Here is a 13,587-nt window from a genome sequence, read left to right on the forward strand (position 1 = left end):
GGCATACAGCAAAAATACACCAGATATGCTCAGAATGATGGTGCTGACATCTCTGCTGTTATCGAGGCATTCATAGTCTGACCGTCAATGGGTCTTCCTTATCTAGAGGAATGAGAATCACCTGCTGAAAGGATATAAGTTGTGTAAGCCCCAATATGAGGTAGACTCTGACAAGGTGGAGATACTGACTGATTTTAGGGATTTGGAATCTGAAGGAGAACTGACCATTTTTATACCATTAATTAAGATATTGTAAAAAAGATGGGCCCATACAGATCATTTTATTATCTGATTAGCAACCTTCCTTTCAAGAAAACAGACTCAGTTTAAATTCACCCACTGTCACTCATAGGGTCATAGGTGTTTACTAGGCTAACAACCACAAGGGCCTTTTTAAGCCTAGCCATGCATCCCAAATCTCTGATGAGTTCTGATACCCCTGATAAGTGTAAGCATGGGCCTGGGAGATGAACCATTTACAGGTTACCTGTTTGCATCAGAGACATAGGTGCCAAACCAGGGATGAATTTCTGTTTTCCCATCCAATTGTCCAAGTTGCACTTGAATTGGATTAGGATTCTGTTCCATAGACAGGGTGGTCTCTGGGATACATGCCTATCTCTCCAGCAGGCCCTATTTATATCACAGGCAAGGTTTAAGTCTTCAGAATGGGTAATTCTGGTACTGTTTGTTTTGCGGATATCCAGGAGGTCCATCAGAGTGGGGTCTGACAATGCCCTGTATGCCAGGCATAAATCTCCTCTCAGAAGCCTGTGGAGACAGAATACAGGGATAGGGCCTTGAGGTGGTCTGCAAAGGACATATTACTTATGCCCTATATTCTTTTAGTGAGGAACCTCTGTGGACTTTCTAATTGTTGGATATGCCTGGATAGGTACATACCAAAGGAGGCATTTTACTCAACGATAGGTCTGATGAATGCCAAATAGAGTGGAACAATGACTTCCTTTGACTTAGATGCCATACCTTTGTTTATAAGTTGTGCAACATAGAATGATTTTCTCACCACTGTGTAGACACATGATGATCAAAGGCTAGATTACTATCTGTGTGTGTCCCTAAGTCCCTGACTACTGGATCAACTCTAAGGGGTGTGTTGTCAATATGATGGTTACCAGGGATGGATGACTTCCCAAAGGATACTATTATGCATTTCTTGGCATTTAGTTTTAGTCCATGACTCTGACACCAATTGTTTGTCTGTGTTAGCCCCTCCTGGAGAACTTTTGTGCCAGTGTGAGATTCAATGACAGCTCCTAATTTGCAATCATCTGCAAATTTAGTCGGCCAGAGACCACTGACATTGGCCTTGACTTCTGAAAAGTAAATGCCAAAAAGGAGCAGTCCAAGGACTGATCCCTGAGGAACTCCAGTTGTGACTGGCCTCTTTGTAGAGCTGGACTCCCTAATTCTAACTTCCTAGGTCCTGTCTGTGAGCCAGTTGGCTATCCACCAGGTGACATATGGGTTTGTACCTAACCTCTTGAGTTTGTCAACAATGCCCGAGTGGGGTAGTGTGTCAAATGCTTTGGCCAGGTCAAGGTAGGCAGCGTGAATGATTTTTCCCTCATCTGTTGCTTTGGTGACCTTCTCAAAGAAGTCCTCCAGGTTGAGTAGACATGATCTGCCCTTTACGAAACCAAACTGGGTTGGGTCCAGTGTCTGAAGGTTTACTCCATATTTTATATGCAACCACTGCAGGATGTATTCTATTTTGGTATACTTTGATCATAAACTTTTTGTGTGATACTAGGTTGACTGTCTTTTTAAAGTTCTTCCCTAGATTATCATGCTTATTAACCAAAGGACTTCAAAAGATGTCTGATGTGACCTTAACTACACAAAGAACACACTTAAATTTTCTGGCATGACTTACTTTTTGTAAATCCCAGGCAGCCTTGATCCTGTGCTCCCCCCCCCCAAACAATGCACAACTGTGTCCCACTACTGCAGATGCTAAAGGGATAGGTCAGTATTTTTGGTACCTGTCCTAGTCCTTGCCCTGTAAACAGAAACTATGTCTACTCTTTCCAAACTCCCCTACATATTAGAACCTCCTCTCATGATACTGGGTCCACGTGCCCACTTCCCTTATTAGCATGCCCACTTTCAAGTTATGAAAATTTTCTTTAAGGACTTCTCCTGTGAAAGGAATAGGATTATTCCTGTTTTGTTATGATAGACCTTTCTACAGACTAAGTCTGGTTATCCACTTTAATATTACTTATTTTTTCACTGTTCCTTTCAGTCCATCCACCTCTAGTTCATCAAAGTGTGCAAACTGTCCATTTTGCCATTGCCACTTTACGTGCCCATAAAAGGTTTTATGCCATCATACTTAACTTTACTGTTTTTACCTACTTCATTCTTAATAATCTCTATCTGCAATGTCCTAAGTGCATACTTCTCAACAAGTTAGTTCTAGAATTCTAGTCAAAACAAAAAATAATAAAGGACAAAGGCACAAATTCAGGGACAGATTTTCAATATTGCTCTTATAAACTTAGAAAGTTGCAAGCATTTCCTGAAGCATATGAAGTCTGAACCTCAAATCTGTCATTGTTTAATGATTTCAATCCTCTGCAATTTGCCACAAAACATGCATTTTAGGGGAACAGACCAAAATATGTCACAAAAATCTGAACATTCTCTGAAAAGCTGGACAGTTGAGGCATGCTTAAATGCATTATATTTCTTTAATATTTTGTGTGTCTTTGTTATCTTCGAAGCTCTGTTGTCACAGCGGTCGTTCATTTCTTAACATTAATTTTATATAATTATTTGCTAATTTAAGATCATGCATCTGTAGCAGCTTTGTAATGGACTTTTTCTTCACTTATAATTAAACTGTATCTCATTTCATTAAATAAAGGAAGACTTTAAGATTAGACAGTTATTTCTGTATTAATTGCAATGTGTTATGTTAATAAATTGCTCTTTATCAGATCAAGTCAGATTTTTCACTGTTTCATTTATTCACTTTCATAAGAGCCAGCATCTAATTATACTAAGAGCTTTTTTGTAATTAGCATCATAGTAAGACCTTTCATTTCTTTATGAATTTCTTAGAAGTTTTGTTTGCTGATTTGCTGACATATTTATAATCTTAACAAAATCAGAGTACCAAGTGAACTGAGAAGTTTAGTCACTTGTTATTAATTAAAATGTTTTATTATTACTGCTACTCATTGGTGTGCATTTAGGAAGTTCCTGAAACATCATCTATTTAAAAATACATTATATACAATTTTCAAAAGACTAATGCAAAGATTAACTTCATCTCTTTTGCTATCCTGGCATTCAAGAAAATAACATAAAATATATCCAATTTAAGAACATCAAATGCAACTGGCATAATTTGCTTATACAGTACTTTGTTTTCAGATCTGGATGCCCTCCGATATAGCATTACAAGGGGGAATTCCCTTGTACAAAAAATCTTGGAGCTGTTTTAGGGCATCTTGTTTCTTGTTCACAAGGATCATACAGCTCTTTAGCCCGGAAATGTGCTGGCAGCAATGCACATCATGAAGCAGGATGCTACAGACATATTGAATCCAAAACATTCTTTGGCAGCCACATGATGCGGCACATACATTCAAGCAAGTTAGTTATTGGGCACAGCCTGAAACTTTATGCTTGCATCTACCCAGGAGGCACTTTTCCTTTGTTGACTACATGTGATGTAAAATTCCACACACATGATTTAGAAGCATTCTGATTTTCACCATCTGCTGTGCAGATCTATGCCACTGGTGTTCCTTTCAGTTAATTATAATTCACTCCTCTAATAGACAGTCTCATCCATGTAACTGATATCTGGTTGTCTTATTTTTTTATTGTAGCAAGAAAAACATACCCACAGACAATCATCAAGCACTTGACAGCATTATAGCAGCATTGTGAATCACAGGAAACCATTTCAAGCTTGAATAAACTAAGCTCAGTTTAAAATAATAAGCTAACAATATCTATTCCATAAAAAAATGAAGTACAAGCCCAGGGTACCAAAGCATAAACATCAGATTTAAATGTTACAGAAAATTGTTTATAGTGTGCCTCATATATTTTATGTTGAGTAACTGAGCAGGGCTACTCAGCAGCTGTATAAAGATGACGCTTAAATAGGGAAGTGTCACAACTGAACCAAAAAGTATTTCATCAGTACTTCATCACATGCTGAACCAATGAGTGATGGAATCCATTCCTTATTCCTGCTTGGGGAAGGGTTTTTATTCAAAGATGTTCTTAATGTCAAAAACAGAAAATTCTTGGAGACCAGTTCTGGATCTTTCTTTCCTAAACCTGTTTATGATAGTGTCCAAAATCAAAAAGATGCCACTTCACAACCTGTTATTTCTTCTTCCTCTTTCAAGTTTCCTGGCAACATTAGATGTAAAAGATGGTTATCATAACATCCGTAGTCATCCAGACATTAAACGTTTCTTAAGGTTTTGTGTGTCTGGATCACACTATCAGTTCTCTGCCATTCCACTTTGGACTATTCACTGGACCAAGAGTGTCTACAGTGTTTTAGCTCAGATTATAGCTCTTTCCAGACTACAGAGTATCCACATTTTCCATGTTTAGATGACTTGCTTATCTTTGCAGAGTATTTTTCAAAGTGTCAGGAATTTTTCTGTCTGTTGGATAAGAGATCTGTTACACAAGCTGGGATTCATAGAGGACATTCAGAGGTCTTTCCTGACTCCTTCACACAGGATTGTGTTCCTGGGACTGGGATGTCAACTAGCCACCTCACTTCAAAGAACTTTTTTTCCACAGGAAACTAACATTATAAGCAGTACCCCCTCTAAGTGTAGACCCATGAGCTGGGTACTCAGGTTGATAGCAATCTGCACTTTGACCACCATGTACCCACAGTAGTAAGGAAATCCTTCTATGTGGTACATCTTACAAGTAAAGGCATCAAATATAGATCTAAGGGAGTTATAAATTCCATTATACTTGGCTGTCTTTAGACCAATAATTGAGTGTCATGCTCCCTTTTGCATGTATCTCACCTGACTCCTGCAACAACTGGAGAGACTACAGAGGTTTCTCACCAAGAAGTTACAGGGTACACAAAGCAAGTCTTAAGCAGAAATTCTGCCTCCTTCACATTGCTAAGGGGTGACCTGTGCCTGGTTTACAGGGTAATCTCTAACCCAACCCTGATGGAAATACTAACTACCATAGGCCCTTGCCTCTGCAAACTTCACTTACCTAACCACCGACAATTTGGGGAACTCAGTATAAATATGCTTGTAAGGGCTGTAGGATCATTAGCCTAGTAACCTCCTATGAAACTATATATATATATATATATATATATATATATATATATATATATATATATATATATATATATCAAAGTCAAGGTAAACTTTATTGTCATTCACAAATCACACAAGTGCAAAAACGGAATGAAATTCCGTATCTCCAGTCTCAATGTGCAGGCAACATATAGACTATTTTCACAGACATTTACACATGTAACACCTGGCTATTACATCACAGACATGCAGGTCGACAGACGAATATTGCACATAATTAGAAACACATTTTAACACTTTTTGAACTGAACACTTACTTGTATGAGTCTTTTGTATTGCGCAGGTACTTGGTTAAGACATTGCATTGATCCTTGCACAGAAAGAGACATTGAGTATTGCACTGTGAACATTAGAGTACTGCACTATGGACTTTAAAATATTTCACTATGGTTAATTTATAGATTTGCATGTATTGCACTGAAAGAAGAGATATTTTACTGCATTGCTACTGCCCTAGATGGCCTATAAATTACAGTCATGGTGAATATTGCACTAAGTAAATTATTAGGTGAGACTGGTAATCAGGTTCTTATTTGATCGACAAGCATTTTAGGAGGGGGGCTTCGCCCCCCACACCCCCCAATGTGGGGGGCTGTGCCCCCCCACACCACCCTAACTATATATATCAACTCCAGGGTCACACAACATTGGGGAAGGGGGCAAATGCTTGTCGATCAAATGAACTGTTGACCAAATAAACAGTCGATCATATGAACTGTCGACCAAGTCATATAGACCCATATATATATATATGTACTAGGCTAATGGCCCTGGAGCCTTTACAAGCCTAGGCCATAGGATTACCCTGGCATCGTGCCACTCGATCTTAGTTCCCAGTGCCTCTGTCAAGTAGAGCCACTGGAGTGATCCCTGGGGTGAATTTTCTATTTCCCATCCACTCTTCAAGATTTTTCTTGAAGAGGGTTAGTGAGGTGCTCTGCTTGACATGTATGGGAAGTCTGTTCCATAGCATGGACAGTCATTGGGTTATGAACCTGTCCCTCCAGCATGTTCTGTTGATTGTGGTAATGAGGTTGAGATCTCTGGAGCATGTGGTGCGGAGGGATTGGGACTTCTTTAGATGTAGCATTTCTAACAGAGCTGGGTCAGACATGGCTTTGTAAGTCAAGCAGAGATCGCCTCTAAGTAGGCGATATGTGACAGAGAATAGTTGGAGTTTTTTGAGTCTGTCCATATAGGACAAGTGTTTAAGGCCTATATATATATATATATATATATATATATATATATATATATATATATATATATATATATATATTTATATACACACACACACACACACACACACACACACACACACACACACATATACATAGATATACGAACAGATAGATAGATACAGACAATGTTAGTGGTTGAGCAACAAAGCTGCTGGCTGAGAATCCTACTTCAGACTAATCAAGCAATTATAACTTCGTTCATTCAAATCTTGCTTGATGCAAAAGAAATCATAATAACAGCACTAAATAAATGAAAAACAAGCAAACACATAAACTGCATAATTTCAATCTCAAAACAAATTGCCAGAAACTAGACAAAGAAATAGCATTATAATGAGGCAGGCTCCTGGCTGATGCCACTGCAGCTTCACTATATTACATGTGACAGAACATTTCTGTCATTTCAGAAAATGCAAAACTGGGCTGAAGAAGTCTGTATCAGGGCTCAGTTTTCTAATCAATGTGTTGTATAATAAATAATTAAAATGACAGTGATTCAAGTAAATAAAATAGGCAGTGTTGCATGCCACTGTTATACTATTCTCTGCTGCTTGTTGATTAAGAGGTACACGATCAATATAATGAGACAAAGTGACACAAAGAGGTGCACTTTTGAAATCGACATCCAAACATCCATACTAAGAGGAAAATAAATAATGCATGTGCAAGGAAAGTAATTAGTGGTTACTTTCATCAAATTATGCAATGATACTGTGATACTTATGCAGAAAATACAATAATCACAACCGGGATTACTATAATTTGTTAACTGGTACCATGAGTGTCTACTAATTACATGTCAAAAAGGAAAATGAATACACGCTACTTGCAGAAAGAAAATACAATAGAGAATGAACACACTGAAATCAATACCTGAAGTTAGATGTTAATAATGTGTGCCTTCAATGGTCTGTGATATGTAGATCACTCATGGCTGCAAATCTGCAGCCGATCCATTCTTCAAAAGACAACTAAATAATGTTATAATGCAAAATAACGTTATATATATATATATATATATATATATATATATATATACATATATATATATATATCTGCACACACACACACACACACACACACACACACACACACACACACACACACACACACACACACACAGGTGGAGATGGGAGACAATTATTTACACAGTGAATTTCTCTAAAATTTCTTGAAGAATCTGTGCGCCTGTGTGTGTGTGTGTGTGTGTGTGTGTGTGTGTGTGTGTGTGTGTGTGTGTGTGTGTGTGTGTGTGTGTATATTCTTTATTTTAGTAAATAGGAAACTGGACGTAGTGTGCTGCACACTAAATCATGACAGCCTGTTTATCCAATCATACCCAGTTATTTCAGGAATGTGTTTTAATGGACTAATTTTCTGTATTCACAAACATACACCAGAGTTGATGTGAGGACTTTTTCATTTCCTGACAGTGGTTTAAAACCAGATGGAATTTTAAGTGTATGATCTGCAGACACTGTCAAACTTCTTGCTTCAGTCTGTGTGTAAACAATTGTACTATTTCTTCTGTAGAGCGGATGTCTGCTTTATGAAATTAATCATGGATTACAAGATATTAAGGCAGCCACGTATTGATGGGTCACTCACTTGTATGTTGATTGCTTTTAGCAGAATGCACCCAAATGGTAATTAACAGGAAAAAATGCATGTGGAACAAAGCTAGAGAATCATTTCCACTGCCAATTAAACAGGAAGACAAAGGAGGCTTTTATGTTCTCCAGAGTTCCAGGCTGTTAACAGTGCTCCTTATATTCAAGTATAGTTTACAATTGTACAAGAAATGAAGCAATTCATCACTAATGAACTACTAAAATAAAGGCAGTGAAGGTAAAAATTCCATTTATTATTTAGTTAGTCAGAAATACAGATAGATTGTTAGACAGGCTGATAGCTGATAGACTATACACTTGGTCAAAAGTGAATAAGCTTAGTCATTTGTGAAATCCATTTTGTGCAAGGACATAGAAGTGCAAATGTGTATTTGTTAATGCTTCATATTTAGGTCTGAGTTAAGAGATGATTTCTGTTACAACTGTTAGCACGTTTACATAGCATCACTGCCTTTATTTAGTCAGTACCAGTTTTGCTAAAATTTGTGTTTTATGTAATGTAATGCCAGCAGTGACTGAACTTTGGCAATGTGAGTTTTTGTGTTTAACGTCAGTAGTGTTTGGGAATACTTACTATCTGGTAGGGGGGGTGGGGTTTTTTTTAGTTTTGTGGGATGATATGTATGTTACGTGGAATCCTGCAGGGTCACAGTGCAGCAAGGATTGGCAATTTGTTCTCTTCTTGCTATAGTATGATTTCAGAGTTGGTGATTATAATTAGCAGGGGGTGTGGAATGCAGGGGAGCATGTTCCCTGGCAAAATATTGTGTATGGATGTATTTTTAGTTATATAATTGCATTGTGGCACTGGGTGTTAATACTTTGGCATCCTTCTATCTTTTGTTTTTACATTAAAGTTTATTAGCTGTGTTTTTTCATGTTTTGATAGGTATTGAGGTGTTTAGTCATCATAGTTATGTGTGTGTGTGTGTGTGTGTGTGTGTGTGTGTGTGTGTGTGTGTGTGTGTGTGTGTGTGTGTGTGTGTGTGTGTGTGTGTGTGTGTGTATGTATATATATATATATATATATATATATATATATATATATATATATATATATTTAGGCTTACATTCAAAACTTGAAAATTGTATCAGTCAACTGGCATGTGGTCGAATGGCAGTTTTTAATTCAGCAGAATGTCAAACCAAAATGTACAGACTACACTACAGTGAACGGGTAGTGTAGTTCGAGTATTTGGGTTCAACATTGTGCAGGGAGATCACAGTTCAGTGAGGAACAGGGAATTAGCACATTTGTCACTGTAGTGTGATCTTGGAGTTGGTATATCTAATGCGCTTGGGGTGTGGGGGGTGCAGGGAGGGTGTAGCCCCTCTGCAAAATAGTAGAATTATCTTACCGTTGACTGTAGAGTGTAATGGTACGTTCATGTGCATAGCAGGAAATGACTTGACATCACCTCCTGCTATGTCGAATAAATCGAACAAAGGATGTTGATGTATTCATTTTCCCCTTGGTTGCTGTTTCGAAATTCCGAATTCAGCATTTTGGGTCAACATTCTGAACAGTCGACTGAAGCGGATTCAAATTTCAATAGTAAACCTATGCATATGTACACACACATACATACATATGCATACTTATATGATGATTACACATATCAGTGGCCATTAAGACACCAAAAAAATAATATGTGCGTGCAAACATGCACACACACATACTTATGGATAGATATAGATATATATGAAGATGTACAGTGAACACTTAATTTTGACAATAGTTTTATGGTAGCAAAACTGACCAATGTCACAGATGTGAGATTTTAGAAAAGTACAATCGCTTAAAATACAGAATAGTATAGGAAATGCATAAGGTGTGCATCAGAGGCTTAATTATTGTTGCTGTTGTGTGTTTTTGTTGGGTACAGAACATATATGGTAGGCATTTGTTGCTAGTGTATTGTGTGTTCTGTATTGTGCGCTGGTAATGACCTTGTTCTTTAGGGAGAAGTTTGCCTACTTTGAGTTGGTATATTTAGGTGTGGGGAGCTTCTCATGTTAGAGATAGTGTGGAAATGTTTAGTGGATTGGAGGTTTAACTGCCACGGACACTAAGTGACCTCAGAGTCCATTAGGAATTGTTAGTGCAAGGTTGTATCACTCACAAAAAAAAGATTCTTCTTTTTATTTTCAGATGTCCTTTGACTTATTTTGTGGAAAAATAAAATTAAACATGTGTCAGTAAGCAGGAAGCTGAACAATAATTATATAGTTTTAAATTGGAAAAATACATTATTATTCTTGTTACAGGAAAAAGGCATAGAAAAGCTGAGCCTGGCTTCATGGTGTAAGGGATGAAGGTTTGACTGTGGCCCAGTTCATCGGGGTTCTGTGAGCAGCACTGGCACTAGCGTGTGTCCTACTCAAAACTACTGCTTATGGAGGAGGAGCAGGCTGCTTGGAGAGTCCATCCCTTTCAAAAGTGAGGGGAAGTCTTCTGGGTTCAGCCTGCCATGCACCCCTTTATACTGTGAAGTGCACACAGAGATAGGACCCATGAAGCTTACCCTGATTTGTTATTTAGTTTGTAGATACAATTATCTATTTAGTAAACACAAAAAATAGAGGTCCAATCCCAGAAATGGAAACAATTGTTTTAATAACCAACAAGGATTAGCGCTTTCGTCTTGAAGCAAGACTTCATCAAATGATCTGATAAAGTCTTGCTACAAGACGAAAGCGCTAATCCTTGTTGGTTATTGAAACAATTGTTTCCATTTGTGAGCTTGGACCTCTATTTTTTGTGTTTACTGAGTATTCTACAATTATATTTCTTGCCACAGTTATCTATTTAATCAGCAGCTCATAAAAGGTCAGGTAATGAATACAAGAATATTAATTCAGCCATGTCCACCTTCCAGGAAAAAATACAGGTCTGGATCCAGCCTGAGCAGAACAATGCCACGAATAACCAAATTTAATCCCATTATTGCTAAAATCATACAAGGTGTACCACACCTGAACAGAATTTAGTTAGAACTTCAATTAGATATCCATGAAGTAAAGTGTTCCACAAACATGCTAACCATACCATGTAGAAGTCCTTTCTAGGAGTAGATAGACAGGTACCAGTAGGAAATCTCTTTACCAAGTACTTCCAGCACATATTGATAGCTAATACATATGCCAAAGTACAAACAACTGGCCTACATTCCCAGTAAGTTCCAGTACTAGGGAATGTAAAGTACATTGACTAGAAAAAAGTAGGGGTGATATCCTCAGATGGGATCTGGCTATACTTATGACACCAACAATAATGTAGGATAACATCACTGTCTGATGTCATATTAGCACTGCAGAATGAGCCAATGGTACAGCTTTTTTTCTGGTGTATTCACACTACCCAAATCAAATGGACTTTCCCTTAGAAAAACAGAGATCAAACGTCTGTTTGCAAAAAGCACATTTTTTTAATGTGGACAAAAACTGCTATCCCTGTCCCCATACAGTCCAGAACTTAGCAACCTTGAAAAAACAGGACTGCTTACAATGAAACATTGGTCACCATAAAAATAGTTTTTTTTAAGTCCCCTACTTAAAATACTAAAAATGAACGGAAGTTAACAAATTTCATTTTGTTCAGTGGATTGGCTCAGAAAACTGGACGGTTCACATCAGAAGCTGGACATGCTGTGCATCTGCTGATTTACAATGAATTTATTATACAAACATTATTCAAATCACAAAGATCTAAGGAAAAGCAAAATCTATTTTCTGCAAGGTGGGCAAGCCAACTCTGAGATCTCAATACAGTGGGGAAAAGGGTAAATTCCTTGATGACCTCTGTACTGTAATCTCTTACTGAAAAAAAGCCAGCATGTTCAATCAGGTGTGCCAGCTTTTTTTCTCTTAAAAAAGTTGACTTCTCAATGGATTGCATGGAACATTTAACTTTCTCTTGCTCTCTTGCTCCCTCTCTCTCTCACTCTGTCTCTATAGACATCTCTCTCTCTCTCTCTATAAATATATACATATATGTATATATATATATATATATATATATATATATATATATATATATATATACATATACACACACACACACACACACACACACACACACACACACACACACACACACACACACACACACACACACACACACACACACACACATATATATATAATATATCTATATGGTTCCCTATCAGAAGCCTGAAACACTATAAGCCTGAAAATCAAAATCCTGAAAACTATAGACTGAAAGTTAAAAATCCTGAAAGCCCTAAATCCTGAAACTCAAAATCCTGAAAACACAAATAATGCTAATATGTCACTATAAAGACACTAATATCTACCAACTGACCCTGACCCTAACCCTAACCCTCCTAACTCCTAACCCCAATATTTGTCACTATTGCATACATGCCTACCTAAGCCTATAACCTAACTCACTTAAACCACCCTAACCCTAACATAAAACCAACCGCACACTTACCTGAACCCAACGCATGACCCAACACCACAGGGCTAACAATAGCAAAGCCACAATGACGTCAGTATGTCTATTTTGTGTTTTCAGGATTTTGGGCTTTCAGGATTTTGAACTTTCAGTCTATAGTTTTCAGGATTTTGATTTTCAGGCTTATAGTGTTTCAGGCTTCTGATAGGGAACCATCTATATCTATATATATATATATATATCCCTATATATATCTATATCCCTATATATATATATATATATATATATATATATATATATATATATATATATATATATATATATATATATATATATATATATATGGTTCTACCTTACATAGTCGACAGTGCAGAACATCGACAACGCAATCGCGATCGCCAGAAGATCGAAAATGCAAAAGACCGACGGATGAAAACACCGACGCCGAGGATACCGACATGGGAAAAGGCTGTGTAAGTATGCGGTAGTGACGGACATTAGGGTGCGAGTAAGGTAAGTGTGGATATTGACGGTCTGTGGGGATAGGGGTGGGTTAAGTGAGTTAGGGTTAGGGCGCGGGCTAGGTAAGTGTGTGGTAGTGAAAGACTTTGGGTTAGGGGCGGGTTAAGTGAGTTAGGGTTAGGGTGCAGGTTAGGTAAGTGTGCGGTAGTGAAAGTCTTTGGGTTAGGGGCGGGTTAAGTGAGTTAGGTTAGCGGGTTAGCTGAGTGTGCGATAGTGACGGACCTTAGGGTTAGGGTTTGGGTTAGGGTTGTAGATAGTTGTGTATGTGAGGTTTAGTGTGGGTTTGTAAGGATTTTGGTGTGCTTGTGTTGTGTGTGTGTGTGGTTTTTGGACAGGGGATGTGTTTTGTTTGTTGATTGTTGTTGTTATTGTGGTGTGTGCAGCATATGAGGTTTCGTGTTTGTGAACCGTCAGTT

The sequence above is a fragment of the Protopterus annectens genome, chromosome 14.part0 (genome assembly GCF_019279795.1).
Source record: "Protopterus annectens isolate FY-2018-M chromosome 14.part0, PAN1.0, whole genome shotgun sequence".
Taxonomy (NCBI): Eukaryota; Metazoa; Chordata; order Ceratodontiformes; family Protopteridae; genus Protopterus; species Protopterus annectens.